General features: G+C 42.3%; 1 protein-coding gene across 2 annotated transcripts in view; it reads right to left on the bottom strand.

Moving 5' to 3' along the window:
* LOC122771365 (FERM and PDZ domain-containing protein 1) overlaps positions 1 to 430 on the bottom strand; it is a 35,357-nt gene extending 34,927 nt beyond the window's left edge. Inside the window, exon 1 of one of the 2 annotated variants that reach the window (XM_044028901.1) lies at positions 399 to 430. The gene's annotated coding sequence lies outside the window, so the exon portion shown is untranslated. The remainder of the gene's footprint in view (positions 1 to 398) is intronic. The other variant, XM_044028903.1, reaches the window with a different exon arrangement.
* Between the last annotated feature and the right edge of the window lie 12,653 nt (positions 431 to 13,083).

Raw genomic sequence — 13,083 nt, 5'->3', positions numbered from 1 at the left:
TAAATGATGCAAATGTTCTTGTTTGACACATGATTTGAAACACATGTTAACATCTGTGAGGTCAACAGTGATTTCTTTGTTGTTATACAGAGCAAAGACACCAGAGCTGAAATATCAGAAAGCTTGTTTTAAGTATTGAAAAAAAAAACATTGATTATTAATTATCAAAATAGTTGATGATTAAACAATAACAATCATCATCATCGTCATAATCAATATTGCACTTCTCAAAACTACAACAAAAACATAACATAAATGGAAACAGAAATAAAAGAATAACACAAACACTGATGCACACAAATACAACATAAAACTAGACTTTAAAGACAAGTCACGACTCTGACTCTGTGTGTGTGTGTGTGTGTGTGTGTATACATATATTAATCAGGTGTAAAGACCTTACTCAGTGTTGGCTCTCCCCCCTCTCTCTCTCTCTCTCCCCTCTCTCTCTCTCTCTCTCTCTCTCTCTGTAATCTCCTCCTGAGCGCAGGGCGGGTCGTCAGTCCGTCAGTCTGTCCCGATCCTCTTGGATGAGGAACAGTTCCGAAAAGCGCCGAAAACCCCGAAACCGAACTCTCCTCAGACTGAGAGGAAGTCAGTAAATCCACATCAGCTGTTGTTTACAGAAGAAATCCTTGTTAGAAATCACATGTGCGCGTGGCTTTTTGTTTTTTATAAAGTCCCAGAGCAGGTGAGCGCGCGCGAGGATGCGAACGAGCGAGACGCACGCGGCTTAGTCAAAGACAGTAATCGTCTCTCTCTCTCTCTCTCTCTCTCTCTCTCTCGCTCTCTCTCTCTCTCTCTCTCTCCTCTCCCTCTCTCTCTCTCTCTCTCTCTCTCTCTCGCTCTCTCGCTCTCTCTCTCTCGCTCTCTCTCTCTCTCTCCTCTCTCTCTCTCTCTCTCTCTCTCTCTCTCTCTCTACCTACACCACACACACACACACACGCAGACTCTCCCATTCATTTAAAGCTCTAAACCAAAGCTTTATCCTTAACCGAAACCAAACCACAGTCTTAGCCCAAACCTTAACCAGTTCTTTCTACCTCATTAGGACCAGGTTTTGGTCTCCACGAGGACTCTTTATAATTGAAATGACCCTAAAGAGGGAATACATACAAGAACACACACAAAGACAACATGGAGACACTTGACTGACTCTCCAACCTTAACCATAACCAGGTCAGGTTATGGTTAACAAAGCTAAGCTTTGGCCTGAGCTTCATAAATGAGTTGTGCCTCATTAGAACCAGGTTTTAATCCCCATGAGAACGACTTGTCTTGTCAGTGTTTATCTCAGTGCATTGTCCCAAAGATACAACAACAACATTGTGTTACAGACATAAAGATAGATAGATAGATAGATAGATAGATAGATAGATAGATAGATAGATAGATAGATAGATAGATAGATAGATAGATAGATAGACCTCTGCTGCCTCCTACTGGCATCATTGTTTTATTGCCACCACTACATACATTTATAATGTTGCAACACAGATGACTTATCCCTTATTAATGTAATTCACGTTATACATGTATCTTTTGTATCTTCTAACTGTTGGATTATTATTATTACATGATGTAAATTGATCCATCGTGGTGTTTTTTGTGTATATGAAAGTAACTTGATTAAAAATGCAAAATATGGTGAATTATGTTGATCTTTAAAAAAAAATCAACCACAAACCAAAGATATTCAGTTTTCTGTCATAAAGAAAGCACATTAGACATATTCACATTAGAAACTGGAGCCCGGGCTGTAAAAAAAACCAAAACAATAAAATAAGATAAAGATTGTGTTTTATTGATGAACTGTTGCAGCTCTGCTCTCATCACAAACGACTCATCTGGGAAATGAACGACAGTTTACTGCTTTTCTGTTGCTTTCAATGAGTAGATGAGTTTCCACGTTTTCCACAAGATGTCAGTGTTTCACAACTGAATCACTGTCACTATAACAGAAAGAGAATCAGACACACCAGTGGGGAACCTTCAGGGCCTTCTACGTCTATTAAATATGTATATATATCTATATCTATATATATATCTATATATATATAGATATAGATATACATACAGTATATATATTTAAAAAATTCTATGTCATTTAATTTAACACAATACATTTAATAAATTTTCTGTCATCTATGTTCTAAAGTTAAGTTTACTGTCAAGTTCCCATCAGCAATGAAAGGGTTACTGTCTAGAAACATGTTATCCAATCAGAATCGTCCGTCTCTGTTAGGCCCGGTGAGCTGACTCATTCATTGGTTAGGACTTCTCGTGTTTTAGTTTGGAGAGTGATGGGCAAATTGACCAATCACGGTTTGATTTGGAGTGGGCGGGACAAAAACAAAGCTCCTCGGCCTTCGTGAAGTTTTAACAGCGCACGTCTAACTGCAGACCACGCCCCCCATGAGTGCTGCGCGAGGTCGAGAGCGCGGTGTTGTGGCTAGCTTGATAGCATTGATAGCTTTGTCAAGGCGGCCTTTCACAGACAAACTTCAAGTCATAAAAAATGGAAGTCCAACTCCAGAAGTGGAATTAAAAGAAAAGCTTCTGAAAGTGGAAAAACATTCTTATTAGTTGTTGACCGGAAGCTGCACAGTGAAAACTACGGGCTGCACTTTGACTTCCGCCGGCTGAACATTGAAGTGACAGTCATGGACAAACTTTGGCAAACTTTGAGTCCAGGAGCCATCAGACCTGCTGCACTTTGTGACTGAGAGCATGCCGCACCTGCTGCTGACCAGCCCCGTGTCCACCTCGTACTCGGCTCTGAACGCCAGAACCAGTACTGGACAGGATCGCCTGGGAGCTTTGGTACTGATGTCCATAGAGAAAGGACTTCTTTTGGAGCTCAAGTCAAAGGACACACTTGACGACGCTGGAAAGACCGAGAATGGATTTGGTTTTCATGTAAGGTAGGTCTATGTTGTAATCCGCATCAAGGGCGTCACTGTGTTTCTTAAGTGTGCTTTGAAAAGTGCTGGCTTTTCATTACAATATGCTCTGCATCACAGTGTATTGAGTGGCTCTGACACTCCTATTAGGGAAAAGGTCCAAAAAACACACATACTCATACTAAAAACTGACAATGTGTGGAAGGATCCCCTCGCGGGTCCCCTCCCCGGCCGCCGGTGGACTGTGCCTCGCGGCGAACGTGAGGGCCGACACGCGCCGGCCGAGGTGGGATCCCGGAGGGGCGGGGCGGGGCGCACCGCACTTCATTGTATGTTATTGTGCATTTGAAATTGTCTTGTAGTTTGAGGATGATCATGAATTTATTTGTTTATGTCTGGTTTGTTGTGCGCCGTGATTTCATAGCGCTGTCCATGGTGATGAAATGAGCCTCGGTGTCACGGGGTGACATCATTTTATATATGTTGGCACTTAGTATGTTTATTTAATTCAACTATGTAGCCATAATGGTCTCCAGTTTTATGAAGTTAATGTTGAGAATGTTATTGATGTTATGGTCTATTTGTTTACATCCTTGTTGTCGTTAATTATAGAATTGCAGTTGTAATTCATCATACTGTTGCTTTTTTTCCGCGATCATTTATTTTCTGCTCAGGTTCGCCACGCACACGCACGCGCACGCGCACGCACATACACACGTCTACCCTGGTGTTGCCTTTATTAACAATAACATAACCACACAGTTGTGTTTCAGTCACTAACTGAGCCTCATCATCTTCTGCAGGGAAATAACAATGGAACACACGTCTGCTCTAATTTAACAGAGATTAAGAGTGGAAACATTTGTTATTGTTTTATCTCCATCATTGGACGTCAGCTGGTGCACAGAATTATTTTGCGTGGGTGTGAGGGGATTATTGTTGTTGTTATTATTGTTATTGTTATTATTTGGCCAGTTACTGAAAATGGTTGTTCAGTAGTGTGATGCCCTGCACTGCTGCTGTATACACATTAACACTCCCTCAATCAGGCCTGACAGTTTAGCTCTTTCAAACTATGAAGCTGTCAACGACACATTTGTGCCATTTCAAACTGTGTAACAAATATTCTTCTCTCTTCAAGCAGAAATTAACAGCCCACAACATGACTCAGCTGAAAAAGCAATGTAGTTTTCCACAAGGTCGCATGTCTGATGCTACGCACTCGTCTATAGCTCTAGTTATTACTTTAGCACAAGTTCAAGTTTTGCTCCAAATGAGAACAGAAGAGTTGTCGTCATAGTTACGTCTACGTCGTTATGATGCATGTGGAGACGTCCTGTGCTACTCGCTCGTAACAGAGTTCTTAAACATTCAGTTCACGGGGAACGCAAAATATTTCCACACCAGTGAATTCAGAGAAGCAGGAGGGGGTTTGATTTCGGTCCATGTGTCGCCCAAATCAGCAGTCGCCATGGTTACTATTAGTTAGCGGGAGTAGCTAGCGTGTAGTCATACTACAATGACTACAAACACAACACTGTGTTTTTCGTCTCTGGCACGCCTGCAGGACGTCACACTGGGGGGCGTGGTTAAATCCACGATTCCATCTTTGCTGTCAAAGGTCGAGGTTGTGACTTTGTTTGTATCAATTTACAATAGAGACTGTGATAACCCAAACACCACATACTGTATATAGTACATACTGCAAAACACGAGCACAGCACACAAAGAAACTCTTTCTGTTCACAAAGACCAACCAAAGGCAGAATAATAACCTACACACTGCAGCTTTAAACCACCAACAACCACAAAGGTATTTCTTAATTGATCAAGTGCTTTAAAGTTTCAAAGGAAAGTCCAAAAAACTATTGTATGTTTTATATACTACAGAGCTGAGTGAGCACACACACACACACACACACTGTTATTGCTTCCTTCCCCCGTTCCTCTCTATATGGAGATGAAAAGATCTTTCATGTTGTTTCCTCTTGCTGCATTATTTATTGCCATGTGGTGTTTTATTAGCTGGTTTCATCTCAGATTGAGCGAGCTGTGAAATTTTGGGTAGAAGCCTTTGAAATGTGTTTCCAACTCCAAACAATCATTTTCCCACTTTCTTTCACTTGCTTCAGTTGCTTTGTCTGTCATGATTAAAAAAAATAGATATATTATATATAATATAGATATATTATATCTATTATATACCCCAGTAACCTTCTGAAGCCAGGATCCATTCCATACTGTCCTGAGGAAGGGAGATGTTGTGTTTTTGATGCCGGAATGAAAGAGACCACAGTCCCCTCTGTCATTAGCCTTATTAGCATCATTAGCACAGCATGGATGAACTTCAAATGACTGGCTTGAAGTTATTTGTGTTACCATGCAAACAACATAAGAACTATTATTATGTTCTGTGTTGGAGACCAGTGATGGTCCAACAAGGCATGTACAATCAATGTGATTTAAGCCTGTATCTTCCAGATGCAGCCACTAGATGGCGGCGCTACTCCTGATTTGAAGTGATTGAGGCGCAGAGAGGAAGAGCTTCAGAACTATTGGAAAATATTAAAAGAAAGAAAAAAAACCTTTTTGCTGCAGTATTGACATTTCCAAGCTGAACACATTGTAAATGCATTGTATTAACCTGTATTTACTAATGCTTACAGTTCATTCAAACAAACAAACATTGCTCAGCATCATAGTGAATGTCGGGCAGATCTGCTGTTGTAGTTATTTGTCAAAGGCCTGGAATGACTTGAACAAACACAATTAGAGTGATTATTTTCATATTTGATTAATCTGTTAATCTGAATTGTTTCTTGATTCTTTCTCTCGTACTTGTTTGGTCCACGAAATGTTGATCAGCGTTTCTCAGACCTGGAAATGATGACGCTCTCAAATGTCTTGTTTTGTCCACAAAGCAAAAGGATTCAGTTTTATTGGTTAATTTGTGACGTGGAGCATAGGAACCAGCAAATATTACCTTTATTTAAGAAACTTCTTATTATAATAGAAAAAAAACAAACAAGCGATTAATCGATTATCAAAATAGTTAACAATCGATTAATCAGTTAATTGTTTCAGCCCTAAACACAATATAAACGTCACTTTTCATGTGTCTCAGTTAGAGGATGATTGGTTTGAATTTCTAAAAAAAAAAATCACCATAATGTTTCCATTGGTGCTTTAAATTGACCTGCTGTCTCTGCTTTGTTGTAATCGCTCCAGGGTTCGTGTGTGGACGAGCGCTGAAGACATGTTTTTTATATTTCCATCCTTGTGTTTTAAATTTACTCTTCTTTTTTTTTATCTTATGTAACATTGATAGTTAAAATATGGCTTTCCAGTTGTTTTTCCCAAATTGTATTCTTGTGACTCACCTTTGGTACCTCGTGACCCCTGATTACGGAGCAGCTGCAGAAATATACATTATTGTTGTTTGACTTATATCAGTGGTAGAGCGAGTTGTCTTCTAACTGGAAGGGTGGAGGTTTGATCTCTGGTCTATGCTGGTTGTACTGCAGTGTGTGAGTATGATGTGTGATGAAATGAATGAAACAGTTTTGTGTTGTACGACACAAAACGACAGGATCAGTCGTAAGATCTCCACTGGCTTGTTAACGCCATACAAAAGTGAGATTTTTTACATTTTTGAAAGTGAAGGAAAACGTTTTGTACAGATTTTAATTCTGACGTTTTTTAAAAAGCATGTTGTTAAAGTAGATTGGATCTTGCATTTGTTTTCTTTTACAAAGAAAGTAATACAGTATCCATTCACCATCAGATTTCCTGTTTGCACATTCATTCCTACATTTTTATAGACTCTGTATTAGAGGTTAAACTTGCCAATGCTCACATCACAGATCTATTTATTCTAAGATTTTAGATGCGTAGGATTATTTAAAACGACGTCCATGGCCTTGACACATTCTCGGAGGCTGAGTATTAAACACATGAAGCTCATGTTCCATCACATCAGCAGTGAGATGAGTTAAATGCACAGGAATAAAAAGGCGAGCAGGCAGCACGTGAACACTGGGGAGTGGGCACTGAAACTTCTACAAACTTTTATAAATGGTTCAACATCCCCCCACCCGCCTACTTCTTCTCAACATGCTTTCTTGCATCTTTATCAGGTGGCTCCACCCACTCTGCAGTTGATGGTGGATAAGCCCAGCAGGCCTGATTTTGGTTTGAACTCGTCTTTTATTCAGTACATCCCTCCCTGTACCCACACCTCCACCATGGCCCGGTTTCTCCTGGCAGGCCTTAATCTCCCTCCCTAATCGGATGCAGACGTGAGACTCTGCCATTCCCCACAGGGCTGCACATGGGATGTGGCCAAGTTTTCTGTGAGTGTGAGCAGAGGTATTAAAGTGCAACGATGGCAGAAGAACTAGGTGATTTCCTTCCAAAATGTACTTCCACGTGGATCAGTAGAACTCTTGCGGTCTTTGGTGCGTCTGTACCGCACGAGAACCTTTGTCCTATGAACATTTTTATAGGACAACATTTTGCAGCTTTGGCTGTGACCTGTCCAGCCTCTCGCCCTATATCAGCTGGGATTAGAACCAGCAGCCCCCACGACCCTCATGTGGAGGATAAAGCGGTTGACGATGAATGAATGAATGAATGAATGAATGAATGAATTACTAGCACTGAAATGTTTTGTAAAACAAATCTGAGGTCTAAAAATATACAAATGATATATAAACATTTGACAAATTCACGTGGCAAAGTAAGTAAAAAAGTGCAATAGAGGGTTGGTAGTTCTTATGTGGAGCTTCCCAGTTGCGAGTCCCTCTGACCCCTGTTCCTATAACAGTTTGGTCCAAAAACACTAATTGTCACTTTAAAGTTTGGATAACCGTACATGCAACCTTTCCGTCTCGGAGCGTTCTCTGCCACTCTCTCTTCTCTGGTCATGCTGCATCATGCCTAAATGTCAGCAGAAATAATGAACCCACAGTAACCAGCTGATCCCAGCATTTCAGACCACTTCGATCTGGCTTCAGACATGCACCAGCACTTTGATTCTCTTCCTTAAGGTTCCTACTGCAAACCCAAGTCAAAATAAACACACATAAACAGCCATGTCTCTCATGTCAGTCTTATAAAAGAGGAATAAATAAGTACAACCCACTTCAGTGAGGGCCTTTGTTGAGAGGAAGCAGCTGGAGATGGCACTGGGCCCTGGTATTGTTTGCCAGCAGCTTCCTAATCGGACCATGGTGCCGCACTGACGTCTCCAGCAGACACTGCGGGACACGTCACCCACATGAAAGGGACGGTCTCGAGTCACAAAGTGCTGCGATGGACACGACGGGTCACTTTGTGGTCAGTGTTTTGTGAACACCTCCTTTCTGTTCAAAAACACTTCAGTGTATGAGACTGATTAGTCTCATGGGACCGAGCGTGATTCAGTCACAATAACACACATCAAACCAAACTTCTTAACAAAGGATGGAAACATATTCCTGCATCCAAGGTTTACTTTGGACCTCCCACTGCTGGTCCTCTTGTATGGCGCTCGCATGAAAGGAGTTCTGATCCTGAGTGCTATTTTTATCTCTCGTGAATTTTAGCTAATTCTGTCTCTCTGTCTTAGCTGTGGTTCAACTTATTTACAATTCCAACATTCAGAGTGAGAGTCCAACTCCTTTTTGTCTGGGCGAAGATACAAGAGATGGATGAGGGAGCGAGGGGGAGACGGATCGTGACATACACAGCGCTGCCGAGGACAGACTGGAAAGGACGAGACAAAAAAATGCAAACATGTCTAGAAGGTCACGAGAATGATTGTCATTTGTTGACAAAGTGAGATCTGCGGAGCTTTAAGGGACATCTGAGAAAAGTGTGGAATATTTAGCGAGGCCGGCTCGGGTTCACAGCCAGCTGGCAGCAGATGCTGAGACGTAGACAGAGAGTGTAGAGGAGGCCAGCAGCAGCGGGGAGAGGTATGTTTTATGTTAAAGCACAGAAATGCTCACAGGGAGATACGGTGCTCATTAGTGCTGAGGAACCACGGAGCGTGCATAGTTTTGAGATGACTGTTTGGTCAGATGCTAAATCTATCACTTAATCATTATCATCATTGACATGCATTATGGGTCATTTCACTCGTCCACAGATCTCTGGAAAGAGAAAGTGCCACTGGAGCTTGAAGGAGTCAAGTGTCAGCCCCTCAGGCTTGAGTATGCTTGAGACAGACTGGTTCATATGAAGAGTCTCCTCACTTAAGGGTGTACTCGATTGCCACACACACAAATGAGGCTTCACATAAGACACGTTTGGACTGTCTCTGTGTTGCGTTCATGTCCACGAAGAGTGAATAAAGAAGGGACAGCCTCTGCTGAGCTTTGATTGCTGTATGAAGAGTGCGATGTTTGACTGACGAGGTTGCCATTAGAAGCAAACACACAGTGTAATACTCGCAGTGAGAGTGGAGCGGCCAAACACGGCTTCATTGGAGTAATGAAGTTGCAACACTTTGAATTTCCACCAGATTTCAAAGCGAAAGTTGAACTAAATCAAAATCAGATCTGGGATATGTTGACCTTCACAAGCACATGGTGTTGAAATGACAATAAATTCACTAGAGAAGAGAGAGGAGCGGAATGAGGTGTATTATGTGTCTCTGAATTCTTAGAGTAAATACTTATGCTGTGTTTCCACCGAGGGCAATGCTTCGGTTTGGTACGTTTGCATTATGAATGGTACCAAAATAACCGGCCCCAACCATTCCACTGCTCAGTTCCCTTCCCTCGGGGTATCAGTGTAATGGCACACGTGTAGCTAAACCCACAACAGCATCTGCATCTGTGTTTATTCACCTTTGTGCGACTAACCAGAGTAAAAACTACCAATGACCACTCACCTGCACGGGGATAATGACCAAACCAATTAAACAACAACAGTGTGACAAAAAACCTTCAATCAACGGTCAGAACCACCACTTTGACACTCCCCTTGTGCCCCGCCCTCTCCTTTTTGTTCATTGTGGCTCGTTCATGACGCACACACAACTGTCCTCCATTTGGATAAAACATTAGGACGTTGGCGTATTATTCCGTATCAGTGTCTCATGCTAGTTGTTGTGATTCCCTTGTCGGACGTCGCGCTCGTTTCTCTTCCAGTGACGACACTCTTTGACCAATCAGGGGCCGGCCGCCTGTTGACGAGCTCAGCTCGTTTGGAACCAACCAGTGGAGTCACTGCATCAGAACTGCGTCAAGTTCTGCCTGTTTGTCAGAAAGCCTCTCTTTTACTAAAGTCATGTGTTTGTCAGCAGACTGATGATGTGGCTGCTATGCATGCTAGCACATTGGACTCATAAGCAGTCTATAGGTGCAGCATGCCAACACATGCTGGCCTCATGTTCAAGACACTGTCTGTCTCCAATGCACATTGTTAGAGCCTGTCTCCATCACACACACGGAAGAAGGGAAGAGAAAAAGACCACGAGAGAGAAACAGTCATTTTCTTCTCCATCTGGTCAAGATCGAGCTGGCGTGCAGATGGTTCCTGTAAATCACACAACTGTGAGAAACACACTGTCTTTATCATAGAGAATCTAGAGCTGGAGAAGCTTCCTCCAAGACCTTACCTGGAACCTTCTCATAGAACCTTCAACGATCTTTCACATGTAATTATTTGACGTTCTGAGGAAAGTTTCCCTCCAAAGTGCCAACTGGTGTTACAAAGTGAACCGAACGTTTTACTGTGTGAGCTGTGATGTCGACTCAGGCTCCGCGTTTTCAAAAAACATCGCAGACGATGAAGTTACATAAGAGGATTTGATTCAAATAGTTCATTTGAATGCGTTTGTGTGATTTATGACGCGAGTGATGAATGTGAAACAAATGTGTGTAGCTGCTGTTGTGTTGAACCCAGCGCCACACACTACACAACCATACCAATACGTTAGTCATCAACAGGAAGCTGACACTAATGGCTCCCAGGTTGCGGTTTTTGAAGGACATGTGTCGTGACAATTAACCGGAGCCTGGAGGAAGCAGCTTACTGGCAACACAATGCCCCAGAGCGGCCTGATGCAAGCTCATGTGATAAACACCGGTCCGGGGAAAACCACGTGTCAGCCGGATATTCTTTTCAAGTCTGTTTGTATTGTTTTTTTTTTGCACATAAAAGAGACAGGTGCCCTTTTTTGTTGAGGACTCCCGGAATGTGAGTAAAAGAAGCTGCCATGTTGTCATTCTATCCTCTTTCATATTAGTTCCCACTGAAAAAAGCATGTACAATATTTACAGGAAAGGCAAAGATCCATTACCTGCTAGTTTTATGTTACCTACATGTAGAGGAGACTAAAGAGACTTCTGGCCTTTGATGAAATGGAGCAACACTCAGAGGGTCTTTGATCACTTAACCTGATCGTCTTATATTTAACAGCAAAACCCAAGGAACAAGCCTGGGAATGGACTGCACCTCCTTTGATCTGTACATGTGCACCTCCAGCAGTGGACAGACCAAAACACAAGAGTATAAATCAGTCAAAAACAAACTCCGAGTTGATAGTAAACCTTTAAAACCTGTCGTAGAACAGCACCGATCACCGGTTTTGATAAATTATCACTAAATTGTAATGGAAAGAGTTTGAATTCCACAGTTTCCAGAGCACTTGGCTCCTCTCAGCTCATTGTTTTGGTTCACTGCTCTCGTTATTGTCATCCACAGCTGCAGCTCAAGCAGCTCAAGCCCTTTAAGCCTGACAACACATACGTCCATCCTTTAGGGTTAATGTTCTGCCTTCGTTAAAATGAGAAAATCTGGCGACACTTTGACAAACTGCGACTGATAAATGTCATCGCCTTCGGTTAGCCGCCATTTTAAAGCTCCACCCCAAAACCCTAAAAACACAGTAAACACTGCAGACCACATGACACAGTAGCCTTGTTAAAAGCATCCTGACAAAATAATGGCTGCGGTCCTGGTCCCGAAAAACCCATAATGATGAAGCCCGATGGCAGCTAAAGCCTTTTTTCTATGGCGTGGTGACATTGTGGTTATGCTTACGGACTCTGAGCAAGCATAGGTTGGGCTTTATTCATCAGTACTGCACACATTGGGCCTCATTTGTCCAATTTGTGTACATTTGTGGGTGAAGAAACCACCCACCATACACCAGGACTCACCTGTGACTCAGGAAACACGGCATACGAGCGATCAGGCTTCGATTCATCTGTTGTCTGAAGAAGAAGAGAAACTTTTCCGAGGGCAGATGGAGACGTCATGATGTCTGAAGTTGAAAAGAACAGAGTTATTTAGTTTGGCAGCCTGAAGAGTGGAATTAAACGGAGTCAGACACAGGCAGCAGTGTGGAAAGAAACTGTGAAGTCCAGTTGAGATTTCAATATGTAAATCATACATCCATGATATCGCACAAATCATAACACGTTGAAGCTTCTAATTACAGTTTTCATGCAGAATAAATGTGTCTCCATTGAAAAGTGCATTATTTGTGATTCCAGTGCTATTTGCTCTCACTGGCTCCCGCGTTACTGAAACTGTTTTGATTTCACAGTGAACACCTCATCACATTCATGCAACACTACTTCACAAATATCTGTCATTAATCATTTCAGTAAGTGATGGACCGTCTCCTCAGGCATGTGCCAAGACTGCCAGATGGCTCCGTCTGGGTCTGGCTGTGGTTCGCTCCCCTTCACCACCGTGACACCCTGACATCCTGTATGTTACATGTGATTCACTGACTCTGACCTACACGGCTTTGGAGGGAATGGAGGACAAACAATCTATTTTTTCTTTGTCCAGAACAAAGGGGGATCAACAGCCTGTGTCCAAATTTAATGAGGATGACAGTTTGGGGGTTTTTTTGCCCAGAAAAATCAGCCTCCCTCGTTTAAGTGTCTTTTATTTTGCTCCTTTCTGACGTCTACCATTAAATTTAACACCGAATGAAACTTGGCAATACAAAGTCACTTCTCTCCCTCTTGTTTTCCTGTGAGCAAAGTGCATTCACTGACGCATCAGGCGTCTTCTGTCATCTACGCCGCTCGTTATTACAGTAATTTACTTTTTGTGGAGAGGTCGGCTCCTGCTTGTGGTCGTTATTATTCCATTGCAGTTAAACAGATTCCTAAGATGGCTGTTTGGGTGGGTACGGCAGATGAAAAGGTTTGCCTTGAGCAAAGAGAAGCAG

This window comes from Solea senegalensis, linkage group LG6, assembly GCF_019176455.1.
Source record: "Solea senegalensis isolate Sse05_10M linkage group LG6, IFAPA_SoseM_1, whole genome shotgun sequence".
In the NCBI taxonomy this organism is placed as follows: domain Eukaryota; kingdom Metazoa; phylum Chordata; class Actinopteri; order Pleuronectiformes; family Soleidae; genus Solea; species Solea senegalensis.
The sequence above is the reverse complement of the archived record's forward strand: the minus strand, read 5'-3'. Positions and strand labels throughout refer to the sequence as shown.